The 16849-nt window shown below is 51.8% G+C and overlaps 1 protein-coding gene across 4 annotated transcripts in view; it reads left to right on the top strand.

The window, feature by feature from the left end:
- RPS6KA3 (ribosomal protein S6 kinase A3) overlaps window positions 1-16849 on the top strand; it is a 796620-nt gene that overhangs the window by 688035 nt on the left and 91736 nt on the right. The window lies entirely within an intron of this gene.

Here is a 16849-nt window from a genome sequence, read left to right as displayed (position 1 = left end):
CCTCACAAGGTATATGTAAAAATAGCCTTTGTATTACCAAACACATTAGATAGTAAACACACACTTTACAATGTGCCATAGGCACAGGCAGAATTTACAAAGGATTATGTACATGGGACAGGGCCACCTGGACCACTGTCAGTAATAAGCACTTTTAGAACTAGCTGTTGGTAGAATTTGCACTTTGTAGAACTAACACTTTTAGAACACAGAACATATATTAACTGGCAGCGGATACGGACCATACCTTCCGTTCTGGTTGCGCAGGATAATGCGAGTGATCTCCTCAGTAGGCCTGAGCGGGCGGCCGGCGTGCTACAAGCGTTTGACTGGGGTGACCAAGGTGTTTGGCTCAGAGGAGTAGCGGGGCAGGGTGCGGGTGGCCCAGCGAAGCAGACACGGCTCAGAGGAGAGCGGCTCGGCATGAGGGCGGCCAGGCACAAGCTGCTGAGGTGCAGGATGCGGGCGGCCCTGGCAGAGCAGAGCACGGCTTCACAATTGAGTGGTGCAGCTCTAGGCGGGTGCGGCCAGGCACGAGCTGCTGAGGGGGTTGAGCGATATTTACAACAAGGGATGGTGAGGGACAGAGTCTCTGAATTAAACCGAATACTCTCACCCAGTCAAGAGATCAGGGCTAGATCCAACACCGTTTTTTAGCTCACTGCACCATCCCAGTTTTAGAACCTGACTGTATGCAAATTAGTCTGTTCCTGTCCCAGTGCATGATGGAACATGGCAAACCAAACTACAAAAGCCAATTCTTACACTGGGAAGGAAACAAGCTACCGGGGACCGGTTTCTGGCATTTCAGCCGTCTTCGGCCCGGCTTGCTTGAATCCTGATGGTGCAATGAGCAAGGGACTCACATCTGAGTATACCCTTCCACGCTTAGGGTGGACAAAAATATTTACAACAAGGGATGGTGAGGGACCGAGTCTCTGAATTAAACAGAATACTCTCACCCAGTCAAGAGATCAGGGCTAGATCCAACACCGTTTTTTAGCTCACTGCACCATCCCAGTTTTAGAACCTGACTGTATGCAAATTAGTCTGTTCCTGTCCCAGTGCATGATGGGAACAGGGCAAACCAAACTACAAAAGCCAATTCTTACACTGGGAAGGATACAAGCTACCGGGGACCGGTTTCTGGCATTTCAGCCGTCTTCGGCCCGGCTTGCTTGAATCCTGATGGTGCAATGAGCAAGGGACTCACATCTGAGTATACCCTTCCACGCTTAGGGTGGACAAAAATATTTACAACAAGGGATGGTGAGGGACAGAGTCTCTGAATTAAACAGAATACTCTCACCCAGTCAAGAGATCAGGGCTAGATCCAACACCGTTTTTTAGCTCACTGCACCATCCCAGTTTTAGAACCTGACTGTATGCAAATTAGTCTGTTCCTGTCCCAGTGCATGATGGGAACAGGGCAAACCAAACTACAAAAGCCAATTCTTACACTGGGAAGGAAACAAGCTACCGGGGACCGGTTTCTGGTATTTCAGCCGTCTTCGGCCCGGCTTGCTTGAATCCTGATGGTGCAATGAGCAAGGGACTCACATCTGAGTATACCCTTCCACGCTTAGGGTGGACAAAAATATTTACAACAAGGGATGGTGAGGGACAGAGTCTCTGAATTAAACAGAATACTCTCACCCAGTCAAGAGATCAGGGCTAGATCCAACACCGTTTTTTAGCTCACTGCACCATCCCAGTTTTAGAACCTGACTGTATGCAAATTAGTCTGTTCCTGTCCCAGTGCATGATGGGAACAGGGCAAACCAAACTACAAAAGCCAATTCTTACACTGGGAAGGAAACAAGCTACCGGGGACCGGTTTCTGGCATTTCAGCCGTCTTCGGCCCGGCTTGCTTGAATCCTGATGGTGCAATGAGCAAGGGACTCACATCTGAGTATACCCTTCCACGCTTAGGGTGGACAAAAATATTTACAACAAGGGATGGTGAGGGACAGAGTCTCTGAATTAAACAGAATACTCTCACCCAGTCAAGAGATCAGGGCTAGATCCAACACCGTTTTTTAGCTCACTGCACCATCCCAGTTTTAGAACCTGACTGTATGCAAATTAGTCTGTTCCTGTCCCAGTGCATGATGGGAACAGGGCAAACCAAACTACAAAAGCCAATTCTTACACTGGGAAGGAAACAAGCTACCGGGGACCGGTTTCTGGCATTTCAGCCGTCTTCGGCCCGGCTTGCTTGAATCCTGATGGTGCAATGAGCAAGGGACTCACATCTGAGTATACCCTTCCACGCTTAGGGTGGACAAAAATATTTACACCAAGGGATGGTGAGGGACAGAGTCTCTGAATTAAACAGAATACTCTCACCCAGTCAAGAGATCAGGGCTAGATCCAACACCGTTTTTTAGCTCACTGCACCATCCCAGTTTTAGAACCTGACTGTATGCAAATTAGTCTGTTTCTGTCCCAGTGCATGATGGGAACAGGGCAAACCAAACTACAAAAGCCAATTCTTACACTGGGAAGGAAACAAGCTACCGGGGACCGGTTTCTGGCATTTCAGCTGTCTTCGGCCCGGCTTGCTTGAATCCTGATGGTGCAATGAGCAAGGGACTCACATCTGAGTATACCCTTCCACGCTTAGGGTGGACAAAAATATTTACAACAAGGGATGGTGAGGGACAGAGTCTCTGAATTAAACAGAATACTCTCACCCAGTCAAGAGATCAGGGCTAGATCCAACACCGTTTTTTAGCTCACTGCACCATCCCAGTTTTAGAACCTGACTGTATGCAAATTAGTCTGTTCCTGTCCCAGTGCATGATGGGAACAGGGCAAACCAAACTACAAAAGCCAATTCTTACACTGGGAAGGAAACAAGCTACCGGGGACCGGTTTCTGGCATTTCAGCCGTCTTCGGCCCGGCTTGCTTGAATCCTGATGGTGCAATGAGCGTATCGTTTTTGGCCACTATAGGTGTGGCAGGGTATACTCGGACATGAGTCCCTTTCTCACTGCTCCATCAGGATTCAAGCAAGCCGGGCCGAAGAGGCTGAAATGCCAGAAACCGGTCCTCGGTAGCTTGTCTCCTTTCTGGTGAAGAATTGGCTTGGTAGTTTGGTCTGCCCTGTTCCCATGATGCACTGGGCCAGGGACAGACTAATTTGCATATAGCCAGGTTCTGAGCTGGGATGGGGCAGTGAGATAAATAACGGTGATGGATCAAGCCCTGATCTTTGGACTGGGTAAGAGTGGTCTGCTTAATTCAGACACTCTGTTCATCACCACCCCCTTTTCTGTATCGAGGGGGTTGAGCGAGGCACACTTCAGGCGAGGCCCCAGCGGCCCAAGGAGATCAGACAAGTCCCAGCAATTTTTCAGGGAAGGCACAATAGAGTCCACTGGTCCTGGGACTCTGGTCAGGGGGCAAGCTCAGTATCAAGCCCTTGGAGATAGTTTTAAGCACCAAATAGCAAATGTAGCACTCAACCCGTAACCACTAGTAAAAGGTAAGTTCGAGGCATGTGGGCTGCTGAATTCATATCTGTGCATAGATCGCCGCCTAGTGTTGGGTCCGGATGATTGCACATTGTTGTCCTGGAAGAGTCTTCGAAGTATCACGAGATAGGTGGCTCCTCCCCTGGACTACAGTGCGCATGGGCATCCTCTCCATCCCCAGGTTGTTTTTTTCCGCCATTGGGTTCGGATGTACTTTATCGACTCCAGTTCGGAAACTTTGTTATAACTCTTTACTAAGGCCAAAAGGCCTTCGGGGCGTCGGTATTGTCTCGTTCTGTGCCTGTTTTTCTCCAGTTCTTCGAACCGGACGTCGAAGGCAGTTTTTCACTTTCGACACCATAGGCCCAAACTACGACGACGATGGATCGGAGCCCGTTCAAATGATGCCCCGTCTGCATTTCGAAATACCCTCACATTGATGTGCACCCAGTGTGCAATAAATGTTTATCCCCGGATCACGACGAGGCCAGCTGTATGGCCTGCTCGAAGTTCCGCTCCAAGAAGACGCTTCGAGTTCGAAGCGCAGCAAGACAGTCAGCGCAAAAGTCGGCGCCCGAGCCGGTCAACATCTTCGAGGCCGGTGACGAAGAAGGCACCGACGAAGAAGATCCTGACTAGCAGTCGGACCCAGCGTCGGAGCATGACTCCAACTTCGATGTGGACGAACAGGATGAGGAATACGTCCATGAAGAAGACGTCGTCGAGGTAGGGGACGACGAAGAGGCCATCGGGGCCGTCGATGTTGACTCCAGTGATGAGCCAGGCCCGACCGCAGTAGCGGGCCTACTACTGACAATACGCTCCCTACGGCTCAGGTCGAGGCATCGCCGGAAGGCCTTAGCCAAGATCTTACTCCACATTCTATAGCCCCGCGTCCAGGCCAGGCTAAGAATACTTCAAAGGAACCATCGGTCGATCTTTCAAAATCGAAACCGAAACCTACAGAGCCAAAACCAAAACCGAAACTACTAAAAGTGGTCGTCGGATCGACGTTAGTCAAGTTGAAGACTGTCTGCATCCCTTCGGGGTCGAAAGGGGGCGCCGCCTTGAAGACCGGGGCGCCGAAGCCAGGCTCTACAGTCAAGCACGTCACCTCGACGCAGTCTACGTCGACGCCCAAGCATTGCGACAAGACCAAAGGTCTCCAGACCAAAAAGGCTGTCGAGCCGAAGATTTCAGCGCTCAAACCGCTACTGGGAAAACCTCTCAAGTCGAAGGCCAAAGCCGACCCGAAGCAGCAGGTTGCATCGACGCCCAAGGCCGTGCATGCTACGCACCATGAGCCCGAGTCGACACAAGGAATCAAGCATACCAGTGAGTCGCCGAAGCAGCTCGGATCAAACACTATGGCAAGCTCTAAGAAGGTCGGCCCGTCCACAGGCCACCCTCAGATTAAATACGGTCTGCCACCGACTGCTCGAGCCAAGCATCTCGAGCACCACAAAGGCACCGACCCATCCAAGACAGTGTCCGCGCCTTCGAAATCCACCCCTGAGAGGGTTGTGTTCCAAGAACCCTCGTACGACAACCAGTCGAAACTCTTCATCGACTCTGAATCGGGCAGGCTTACCATCCATAAACGGAAGATCGCACCTGAACATCCCTTGGAGGCGTATAAAATCCCTCTTAAACTGAAAAGACTCGACCACCTCACCAGTTCTCTTTGAACATGTTGAGAGCTATTCACAACAAATGGCATATTCTCCAGCGCAAAGCGAGGAGGACGTGGGTGATGAATACGGTCAGGCGGCCTTCACTTATCAGGCTGACACTGATCAGGAGCAACTTCAGCAATGGACTGATGCTGTAGACCCTGATGATCCACAGGCTGCACAGGACACTCAGTCTTACAATGTCAAAACCTCGCCTACTGAAGACACAGCGGTGTTTAATGCTTTGATAGAAAGGGCAGCCCTCAACCATGACGTGAAAATGCACGCTGAACCTGTGGAAGAAGATTTCTTATTTGATACTTTCTCCACCTCTGAAAGATCTACAAAGACATTGCCTATGCTAAAAGGATTCCTCAAACATGCTGCGGACATTTTCAAACAGCCCACAAAGGCAAGGGTTATCAACCCTAGGATTGAAAAAAAGTATAGGCCTGCTCCAGTGGACCCCACCTACATCAAAGGCCAGCTCCCATTGGACTCCCTTGTAGTGGCCAATGCTTGCAAGAGGGCAAACTCGCAAACTAGTGGTGATGCTCCTCCTCCGGACAAAGAATCAAAGATCTTGGAGGCTTCAGGAAAGCGGGTGGCAGCACAGGCTGCTAATATTTGGAGGATTTCCAATACACAGGCCCTATTGGCTAGATACGATAGGGCTCACTACGACACGCTGGAACAGTTGTTGCAACACCTGCCTGATGTTTACAAAGAAGGAGCAGAAATGATCATACAGGAGGGGAAGTTAATCTCTAATGCATCCATCAAATGTGCACTGGATGCGGCAGACACAGCAGCTAGGGCCATTAACACTAGTGTAATGTTGAGACTTCACGCATGGCTCAGCATCTCTGGGTTTAAACCAGAGATTCAAACAACTTTGCTCAACCAGCCAGTTAACCCAGACTTCCTTTTTGGTCCCGAGGTAGACACAACCCTCGAAAAAATTAAAAAGGACACAGACAGCGAAATCCATGGGGGCTCTGCAGTCACAGCAGTTTTCGGGGCAGTTCCTTTTGTCGCTCCGGTAATAGGGGAGCCTCTAGAGGACAAGCTTTACAGCAAAGGGAGCACGCAAACAAAGAACAGGGGTGGATATCGTGGTAACAGCGTCCAGGGCAGAGGACGTGGTAATAACAATGCCAGATCTTCCGCTCCCAACAAACAGTGATGCCTTGTCACTGCCCCCCGACCATTTAACACCTGTTGGGGGAAGACTCCAGCAGTACCTGCCAGTCTGGGAAGGCATTACCACAGACAGGTGGGTGAGACAACTTATCCAATACGGCTATTGTCTAGAACTAACCTCCACCCCCCCAACCTACCCGCAAGGCACCATCCTATGTCCGCAGAGCACATGCACTTATTGCAGCAAGAAGTACTCTCCATGCTGCAAAAAGGGGCAATAGAGCTCGTGCCTGCAGAAGAGCAAGGTACAGGAGTGTACTCTCTGTACTTCTTAATCCCAAAAAAGGACGGTTCCCTGCGGCCCATTCTAGACCTCAGACCCCTCAACCAATACATACTGTCAGAACACTTTCATATGTTAACCTTACAGCAGGTCCTACCATTGCTCCGTCAGGGGGACTTCCTAGCGACCCTGGACCTCAAGGATGCATATTTCCACATTCCCATTCACCCAAGTCACAAAAAATATCTCCAATTCACCATCAACAATCAGCATTACCAATTCAAGGTCCTGCCTTTCGGGGTCACCACTGCCCCCAGAGGAATGTAAAATTGATACTTGTATAGCTCACTACTCACCCGCAAGGGTCTCAAGGCGCTTGTGCGAATACCGCTGTGAAACCCATCCTGGCTTTCCCTGTGAGGCGTCCACTCCTGGGCACCCCCAAGGTGGAGGCCAGGCATCCTTAGCGTTGTGGGGGCCATTCACCAAGTGCTTAGCAACTGTGGCTGTGCAGCTTCGGAGACAACACATTCATGTATATCCCTACCTGGACGACTGGCTTGTTCAAGCAAAGTCAGCCCACCAGTGTGCCAGCTACATGTCACGCACAATTCACCTCCTTCACAGTCTAGGATTCTCACTAAACTACACAAAGTCGCACCTTCAGCCCGCCCATGTGCAACAGTACCTAGGGGCAACATTAAACACTCTGACGGCAACAGCGCAGCCAAATTCCGCCAGAGTCAACAGCATGCAGCTGCTTATTCAGAAGTTCAGGCCTCAACAATCGCTCCCAGCGCAGGTTTTCATGCAGCTGATCGGTATGATGGCCTCCTGCATATTCATAGTCCCGCACGCGAGGCTGCACATGCGTCCCCTTCAAGAATGCTTAGCACGACAGTGGAACTAGGCTCATGGGCATCTAAAAGACCTAGTGTTGGTAACCGGTCGTGCATACAACTCTCTGCATTGGTGGAATCCACAAAACCTTTGCAGGGGACTACCGTTCCAAGAGCCTGTCCCACAGATAGTGCTGACGACGGACCATCTCTCCAGGGCTGGGGAGCGCATGTCCTCCATTACACTGTGCAAGGACTATGGACGGCGCAGCAGCAAACGATGCATATCAATCTTTTGGAGCTGATGGCAATCTTCATGGCACTGAAAGCGTTCAAGTTGCACCTGTGCAACAAGGTCGTGTTGATCCGAACGGACAACATGACTGCCATGTATTACATCCAGAAACAGGGAGGCACACACTCCCCGCAGCTATCTCACCTAGCCCAGAGCATGTGGAAGTGGGCCCTCCAGAGGAACATCTTCCTCATGGCGGAACATCTCCCGAGCAAAGACAACCAGATGGCGGACCTGCTCAGCAGGCACAGTCATCAGATGCACGAGTGGGAGATTCACCCCTCAGTGCTCCAACCATATTTCCAGCAGTGGGGTCATCCAGAGATCGACCTCTTCGCCACAAAGGAGAACGCAAAATGCCAAAACTTCACCGCCAGGTTCCCACACCCGCAGTCTCAGGTCAATGCGATATGGATGAACTGGTCAGGCAGATTTGCGTACGCTTTTCCCCCAGCCCCACTCATACCGCTGGTGGCGCGCAAACTGCGGCAGCACTCCATGACGCTCATCCTGGTTGCTCCAACGTGGGCACGGCAGGCTTGGTACACCACGTTCCTCGAACTTTCAGTGGTGCCTCACCAACGGCTGCGCCTCTCGCCCAGTCTCCTCACTCAGAGCCATGGAGACATTCAGCACCCAGATCCGCAACAGTTGAGCCTAGCGATTTGGCTCCTGGGGTCATAGTTTGGCTACCTCAACTTACCCCCTGACTGTATGAACATCATCAAGGAGGCAAGGCGGCCTACAACTAGGGCGTGCTATGCAGCCAAATGGAAACGTTTTGTCATCTACTGTTCCAACAATGACATTAATCCGCTAGATGCGTCAACGCAAAACATCATATGTTACTTGCTGCATCTATATCGATGCAATCTAGCCTATAGTTCCATTAGGATACATTTGGCTGCCATGGCCGCTTATCTTCAAAACAGACAGCATCTTTCCCTCTTCAAAGTGCCTGACATTAAAGCCTTCTTGGAAGGCCTTAAAAGAGTGATCCCTCCTAGACACCCTCCTTCGCCTGCCTGGAATCTAAACATCGTTTTCACCAGGCTCATGGGGCCTCCCTTTGAGCCCCTTCATTCTTGTGAGATACAGTTTCTTACATGGAAAGTGGCTTTTCTGATAGCCATTACATCGCTACGAAGAGTCAGTGAGCTTCAAGCCCTGACAATTCAAGAGCCCTTCCTACAAATTCATGCTAATAGGGTAGTGCTGCGCACCAACCCCAAGTTCATGCCTAAGGTAATCTCGCAGTTCCACATTAATCAAACCATGGAACTGCCAGTTTTCTTTCCAAACCCAGATTCAGTGGCAGACAGGGCACTGCACACCTTAGATGTCAAAAGAGCCCTCCTGTATTACATCGACAGGACAAAAGACTTTAGAAAGACTAAACAACTGTTTGTTGCCTTCTCTCCACAACACAAAGGCAACCCTATTTCCAAATCGGGTATAGCCAGATGGATTATTAAATGCATACAAATCTGTTATCAAAAGGCTAAACACACTTTAACAGTTCCCCCAAGAGCGCATTCCATATGCAAGCTAGAGGCATCCATGGCTTTCCTAGGTAACATTCCTCTAGAAGATATATGTAGAGCAGCCACATGGACCACCATACATACATTTACCAAACACTACTGCGTAGATTTACACTCCAAACAGCAAGCTGCTGTAGGACAGGCTGTTCTCAGAACTCTTTCAAACTGCTGCAGCTGGCACGGGCAACCTCCGCTAAGGAGGTAACTGCTATTTATTCTATGCACAGATATGAATTCAGCAGCCCACATGCCTCGAACGGAATATGCTACTTACCAGTATGCATCTGTTCTTGGCATGTAGGGCTGCTGACATTCATATCGCCCGCCCTCCTCCCCGGTGCCTGTCGCAGCTGTAGCACTCAGAATCATTTTCAGGCATGGTCATCACTTTCAGTATTACACTCCATCCCTGCCACAATGGCGAAAAACAATCTGGGGATGGAGAGGATGCCCATGCGCACTGTAGTCCAGGGGAGGAGCCACCTATCTTGTGATACTTCGAAGACTCTTCCAGGACAACAATGTGCAATCATCCGGACCCAACACTAGGCGGCGATCTATGCACAGATATGAATGTCAGCAGCCCTACATGCCAAGAACAGATGCATACTGGTAAGTAGCATATTCCGTACCACCTACCCAACCCTAACCACTTTAGGAAAATATTACGCAGGGAACCATGAACTCACTAGCATAACTATACTAGGAAACACAACCACCTAAGCATAAAAATACATTTAGGGGTATAGGTCAGGAGCATTACACATGATGCATAGAAAAACATTCAGAGGTGTAGGTAAGACACATAATGCATAAGAACACATTCAGCGGTGTCAGAACACAGGGTGCGCAAAACATACTAAACACATTTCCTAACACCCAAAGCATTAGCGCATGAATCACAATAGCATATAAATCACATTTAGCGCCAAAATCACATAACTCTCATCAAGGTCCAGGTTGCGCCACTGCGCCAAAACCTAAACGTAGCAGCTGCCCACTACTTGCTGGGCAGCTGGGGAGAGAACAGGGCCTAAACGCTGCAGCTGGCACCAACTGCTGCGCAGCTGGGGAAGGCCAAGGTGGGGATGAAGGAGTGAGACTCACTCCGAAGTCCAAAGTACAAGTCCCCTAAGAAGCAAAACCTAAACGGTGCAGCTGCCCACTACTTGCTGGGCATATGGGAATGATAACTGTGGCAGGGGCTCTCGCTAGCCCTCCAGAACAAAACTGCGCCCAACTGGAGGAGCCATCTGGGCTCTGGAACATGAATACCCCGTTGGAGCGGCCCACTGCCATCTGGCGCCGCTCAGGACTAAGCACGGTGCCCTTTCTGGCACTCCCGGGTGCCTGGGAGCCCCGCAACACTTCTGCCGCTTCCGGTGGCGACCGGCAGCCTCGCCCGGTCTCCCTCTCCACACTGGAGACCGGAAGAGCATGCAGAGGCTTCCCCCAATCGGCAGCGGGCGGGACTTCTTTCGGCAATCCGCAAGTCCCGCCTATAGCCAGGCGCGATGTCGCCTGACTTGCTGTGTGCGGCCAGGCTGCAGCGTTAATCTTGTGGGGGCAATTACGAGGGGTGGGCACCCTAGCAAGATAAAATAATAGTAGAAACGGGGTGGGCACCCGTGAAATAATTAAATAAACTGGGTGGCACCCGTAATAAAAATAATTAATCTGCGGGCAATATGCAGGGTATGTTCCTGCCGGTAAATCATAAAATAAGCTGGCATAATGCAGCAACAGCGCCCAGGACAGTGCTGAAAGAGTTAAACAGCGCTCCCAGAGGGGAATACAGCGAAGGAAGAACTAGGGTCCTCAAAAAGAACTATAGCCAGCACTCACAAGGTGCTGGGGCAGCCCCAAAGTCTCTCCAAGGTCCAGGGCCCACCACTGTGTCCAAGGATGATGATTATCAATCTCCTTCGGAGTCCCCAAACATAGAGCTGATGCCTCAACTGATCAAGATGCATCCAGAGTTTCCTGGGCCATCGGCAGCACCACAGCAAATCAAGGCCTTGAAATAGCCCATCGTGCAGATTTTGGGGATTTTTCCTAAGTCTGATGATGCACCTTAGGGCTCTCAGGAACCCAAGGGACCTACAGGCTGATTACCACTTATGGGGCCTTCCATGGCATTTTCAGACCACTTGGAACCTGTTCAGTGTCCATTACCAACTCTTGTACAGGCGCCTACGCATGTGCCTCGACCTGATCCGAGTCACCAGTCATCGACCCCAACAGAACAGATTTTGATCCTGATGTAATTTTTTTTAAACAAATGTTATTTGTCTGCATGTACATAGAATGCTTGGCTCCGATCCCCGGAGTCTGCTGCACCCAGTAGTTTAGCAATAATAACATTGTCAGACTTTTACAGAACGTAAACCCCCCCCCCCCCCCCAATGCACTGCTGCCATTACTGAATTGTAAAATAACAATGTCGAAAACAAGGACACGCTAAGTCCATCTGATCGCCACCTGAGCATAGCTAAAGGTCCATCTGTCTGATTGTCGAGAGGTCAGCCCTCTCGGGTGGGGGGGTCCAAGTCCAGCCCCCGGTAGTCGGCCCATCTCTTCCATATCTTAGTGCTTGCGGGGGACACCCCCTGCCCAGAAAGATGGGTTGCTCTAGCCCCATGCAGAAGTCCATGCCGTTCTTCCAGGCGGCCAATGGCGGGGCATGGGGTCCCTTCCAAGCTTTAGCAATGTCTCGTTTTGCCAGTGTCAGGCCAAGTAGCAACAGATGACGTTTATATCGATTGCCCCCCACCCCCTCCATGACATGCAGCAAGGCCAGTTTCGGGTCCCGGGGAAGCTCCCAAGCCAGCACCTCCGATAAACATCTAAAAACTCCATTCCAGAATCTGTGTAGCACTGAACACCCCCACGTAGTGTTTAAAAGTGTGCCCACCTCTGACCCACACCTTAGACAGTCTGGTGAGCCTATCATGTCCGCCCTCCATAAACGCTTCCTGGTGAATTAAGTTTGATGCACGTATTTAAATTGTATTAATCGTAGGTGGGTGGAAATTGCTGCCCCCTTAGTACTCGCTAAGGCCTCTGCCCAGTCTTCTTCTAAATCCCCCACGTCCCCCACCCACGCAGCCCTAAGTCTCTGCAAGTCGGAAGAACAATGACAAACCAGCGTCTGATATATACGGGAAAGTTTTTTTGTCCGGCAACTCCCCAATGAACAGCTTGGTTTCCAGCAGGCTAAATTCGGGAAGTTGCTCAAGGTCAGTCCGATATGGCATTAGTACATGTCGAAATTGGAAGTACTTCAAAAAACTGGGAGCTGGGCATCCCGAATTCGTCCTGTAGGTTTTGAAAGGACTTCAAGGAGCAGCCCGACATCACGTCCCCTAGTGAGGAGATTCTTATCGCATCCCACCCCCCGAAGCCCAACAAAGCATCTAATTGGGGCAGGCAGCCATTGTGCCAAAGAGGGGTTTCTTGGGTGAGTACATTCCACCATCCCATTCTGCGCAGCGTTTGCCTCCAAACATAGAAGACCACCTGCGTGGCAGATGGAAAACCCCGCCGAAGCGGTGCCGAGTATAACCGTGTATGGACAGACGCCGAGCCCATAAAATGCCGCTTCAGCGCGTAGGCTGGATCACTCCTATCCCCCACACCACCATTCGTTCAAGACCAACAGATGGGCCGCTTGATAATAAGAAAATACGTCTGACGTGGCAAGCCCCCGTGTAGGAAGATAAGAAGCATGTCCGTAATGCCACCCGTACCATCCCTCCCATAAAAACCCTCCCAATGCTGAGTTAACTTGTTGTAACCAGCGGGGCAGAATCGGATGTGGGTGGTTCTGTAACTGATACACCAGACGCGGGAGCGCAACCATTTTAAGGATAGCTGACCTACCATAAATGGTCAATGGCATACGGGAACCATGCCTTCATGTCATCGCGCGTGCGATCCCATACCGGGGTGAGGTTGTGATCCCAGGAGGCAACCGCCTCCTCCGACAGATACCGCCCCTCCCAACGCCAACTGCAGGTCCGACGCCCAAGTTCCAGCCCGTCGCTGCCCACCGAGTATCCATAACGTTGATTTACCCGGGTTCATATAGAGGCCAGAGGATTCGCCAAATATCTGCAAGATGCGCAGCAGCCGCGGCCCGATCGGTCTAAGTCGGTGAGGAAAACCAAAACATCGTCCGCGTATAGTGCTATTTTGTCCTTTAGACCCGGGGACCACCGAAAGCCCTTAAGCTGGGCATCTATGCGCACCCACGCCGCCAGGGGTTCCATCGTGAGCGCGAATAAGTAGGGGAGAGGGTGCAGCCCTGTGTTCCCCGCTGAACCGAGAAGGACCTAGAAACCGCACCCCCAACTCGCACCGAGGCCATGAGGTCGGTGTATAACTGTATATAGGCCAGGAATCGCGGGCCCAAATTAAGGCGTCACAACAGGGCAAACAAATACGTCCAACTCAGGGAATCAAAAGCACGGTCCATATCTTACAAAAATAACGCTGCCTGCTCACCCAAATGCCTCCAGGCTGATATTGCTACCTGGGCACACCTAATATTATGTCGAGTCGCCCTCCAGGGCAAAAAGCCCGCCTGGTCCGGATGAACGAGGTCTGCAATGTGGGGCTTAAGCCTATTGGCCAGAGCCTTAGAAAGGACCTTAGCCTCCGTATTGAGCAGCAGGATCGGACGGTAGGACTCCTGGCACTCCGGGGGTCTACCCGGCTTCAGAAAGACCACCACCTTGGCGTGTCTCCAATCCGCAGGGAGTACACCACCTTCACGCGCCTCCTCAATTACCGGACGAAGACGGGGACCCAACTACTCATGAAACCGCCGGAAAAATTTGCAAGGGAAGCAGTTAGGGCCCGGGGCCTTACTGGGATTCAGCTCACCCAGGGCCGGCCCAATTCTTTGTCGGTGAGGGGCCTATCCAATTGGTCCCGCACCTCGTCCGAGAGCGACCGCGGGGGGAGATAGTCTATGAATCGCTGGACGACCTCGGATGTTAAGCATTCCTGGGGTGCATACAGCCTCTCATAGTATGTAGCAAAGCTCTCCGCAATTGCCGGGGGCTCCACTATGGGCGTCACCGCAGGGTCCAATAGCTGGGGCAGTGGTTGGGCATGTAGAGTGCCCTGACACAGACGGTGGAACATCTTGCATGATTTATCTCCCCATTGGTACACCCGGCTAAGAGTAGCCAGCCAGGCCTGTCGCGCCTCCTCCAGCAGGACCGCGGTGTACTGCTGCTGGGCCAGGACCAACTGTTGCCTAATAGGTCTTCCGTCTGACTCCCGACTCCTGCGCTCCAACACCTCCAGGTCCACCTTACGCCGCACCAGGAGATATCTACCCCCGCAATTTGGGTTTTAGGGCTTCCCAGAGGGTAGTCTGGGAGTCCACGGAGCCTACGTTGGAGGTCAAATAAAAATCTATTTCTTTGGTCATGTGCTCCCTGTATTTGTCATGCAGCAGGTGCCACCCCGACATACGCCACCTGAACGGCTGTCTGGCCGGGCCTATGCTAAAGGTAAGGGCTACCGGTGAGTGATCGGACAAAGCTCTTGGCAAGATATCTGTCGATACTATCTTATGGGCCAATCCCCTCGGTACAAATATGTAGTGTAGTCAGGAGAACGAGTCGTGCACTGTGGAGAGGTAAGTATATTCTCTACATGAGCCATGCCTATATCTCCAGGCGTCCGTCCAGTCAAGTCCCGTGGCTAGGGCCTGCAGTTTGGTAACAGGTCACCGACCCCCCCCCCCCCCCCCTTCTCCCATCAGTCTCCTCCCTCCGCCACCTATCACTGCTTGGTTCCATTACATCATTCTAATCCCCCCCTCAACAATGGAAAGTGTATCCGGCATAGTACTCCAAAGGGTCATGATCTTCTCCACTAATGACCACTGCAACTGCGGCAGGGCATACACACTGCCAAGGGTCACCCTGTCTCCCCCCACCCTGCCCTGGACAAAAATGTACCTGCCCTGGGGGTCAGACCAAAGTTTATCGTGTACATAGGAGACCCTACGGTGTATGAGTATCGCAACACCCCTGGAGCTCCTCGTAAACCCCGAGTGGTAGACTTGTGTGAACCCAAAGCGTAGTAGGCATAGCGCTTTTGTACCAAGTAAGTGAGTTTCCTGGAGTAGCAGAATATCTGCCCCGGCCCTCTTGGCAAACTGAAGAACCGCCCCTCGTTTCACCTTGTCTAACACTCCCACACATTCCAACTCCCTATGTGCAGGGAGCCAGGGGCTACCCGCCCTCCCCTTTCAGCAGCTGGCATCTAACAATAGTACTGTGTAAGCAGCAGGCGACTCAATGGCCCAGCATGCAGTTGACATGGCAAAACAAGCGCAAACAAAGCCCCCAACCCCAAACCAAACCACCAACCCAGTCACCTCCCCCCACCCCACACCTCCCAAACGTGGAAGCACCTGTCGCGGTCGGATCGCAGCCTAGTCCCCAACGGGGAACCAAGAACCACCCCCTCCAATGGATCCCCCAGTAACTACCCCTAACAGGGGAGCTGTCACTCCCTCCCCCCCACACCTACGGGGTCAGGCACTCAGCCCAAAGACTGCGCACCTGAGCATCTAAGATTACCATACATTCAGTTCAGTGAGGAAGATTAAGACATCATTTCACTACGTGTTGCTGCTCCTGCGCCGGATCGGTCTGCGGAGGCGCCGAGCCAGAGCGTGATGTATGTCCAGAGTTCGACCTCCTACATCATCACTGTTGACTCCTGAGTCCCTCACGGGCCATTCCGCTCGAGGAGGAATCTGATTCGCCACCCTGGGATCCGTTGGCACAAATTTTCACTGTTTCATCTGTCCATTGGAACACCTCCTCTGGAGAGTCGAAGAACAGTGTGCAGGACTTATAGATAACTCGCAGCCGCGCTGGATAGAGCAAGGCATATTGAAGCTTGAAACCACGAAGGCGGGCTTTGGATGCCAGAAAGGATTGCCTCTGCTGCTGCACCAACCTCGTATAGTCCGGGAAGATGAGGATATTAGCATTGCTGTGCGTGAGAGAGGCCATCATCCTCGCCTGCCGCAGGATAGTGTCCCGGTCAGAGTAATTCAAAAATTTGGCGATGAGCGGTCTCGGGCGTGCTCCAACCGGGGGCTTCTGCATCAGGGCCCTGGGGGCCCGTTCCACCACAAAGCAGCGGGAGAGTGTGTCGGGGGGGGGGGGGGAGCCAGCCCTCCAGCCACTGGGCCAGAAAGCACTCCACGCTGTCCCCCTCACAGCCCTCCGGAAACCCCATAAAGCGTAAGTTGTTTTGCTGAGCCAGTCCTTCAGCATCATCGACCCTCAAGGCCAAGCCCTTCTGCATTTTTTCCATGGATACAACCTTCTTTTTAAGCACGTACACATCATCTATCACCTCAGAAATGCGGGTCTCCGCATCAGTGATTCTCTCCACCGCATTCCGCAAGTCCTGACGGAGCAGCGTAACGTCTGCCCCCACCGTCCCGATCTTGGCGTCCAGCATGTCCCCGGACTGTATTATCGCAGCTAACAATGCCGCGTTGTCAGGTGTTGGATTTTGCGAACCCGCGGCGCTGGTTGCCTGACTCACC

Source organism: Lissotriton vulgaris, chromosome 8 (genome assembly GCF_964263255.1).
Source record: "Lissotriton vulgaris chromosome 8, aLisVul1.2, whole genome shotgun sequence".
Taxonomy (NCBI): domain Eukaryota; kingdom Metazoa; phylum Chordata; class Amphibia; order Caudata; family Salamandridae; genus Lissotriton; species Lissotriton vulgaris.
This window is presented reverse-complemented; position numbering and strand designations above follow the sequence as displayed.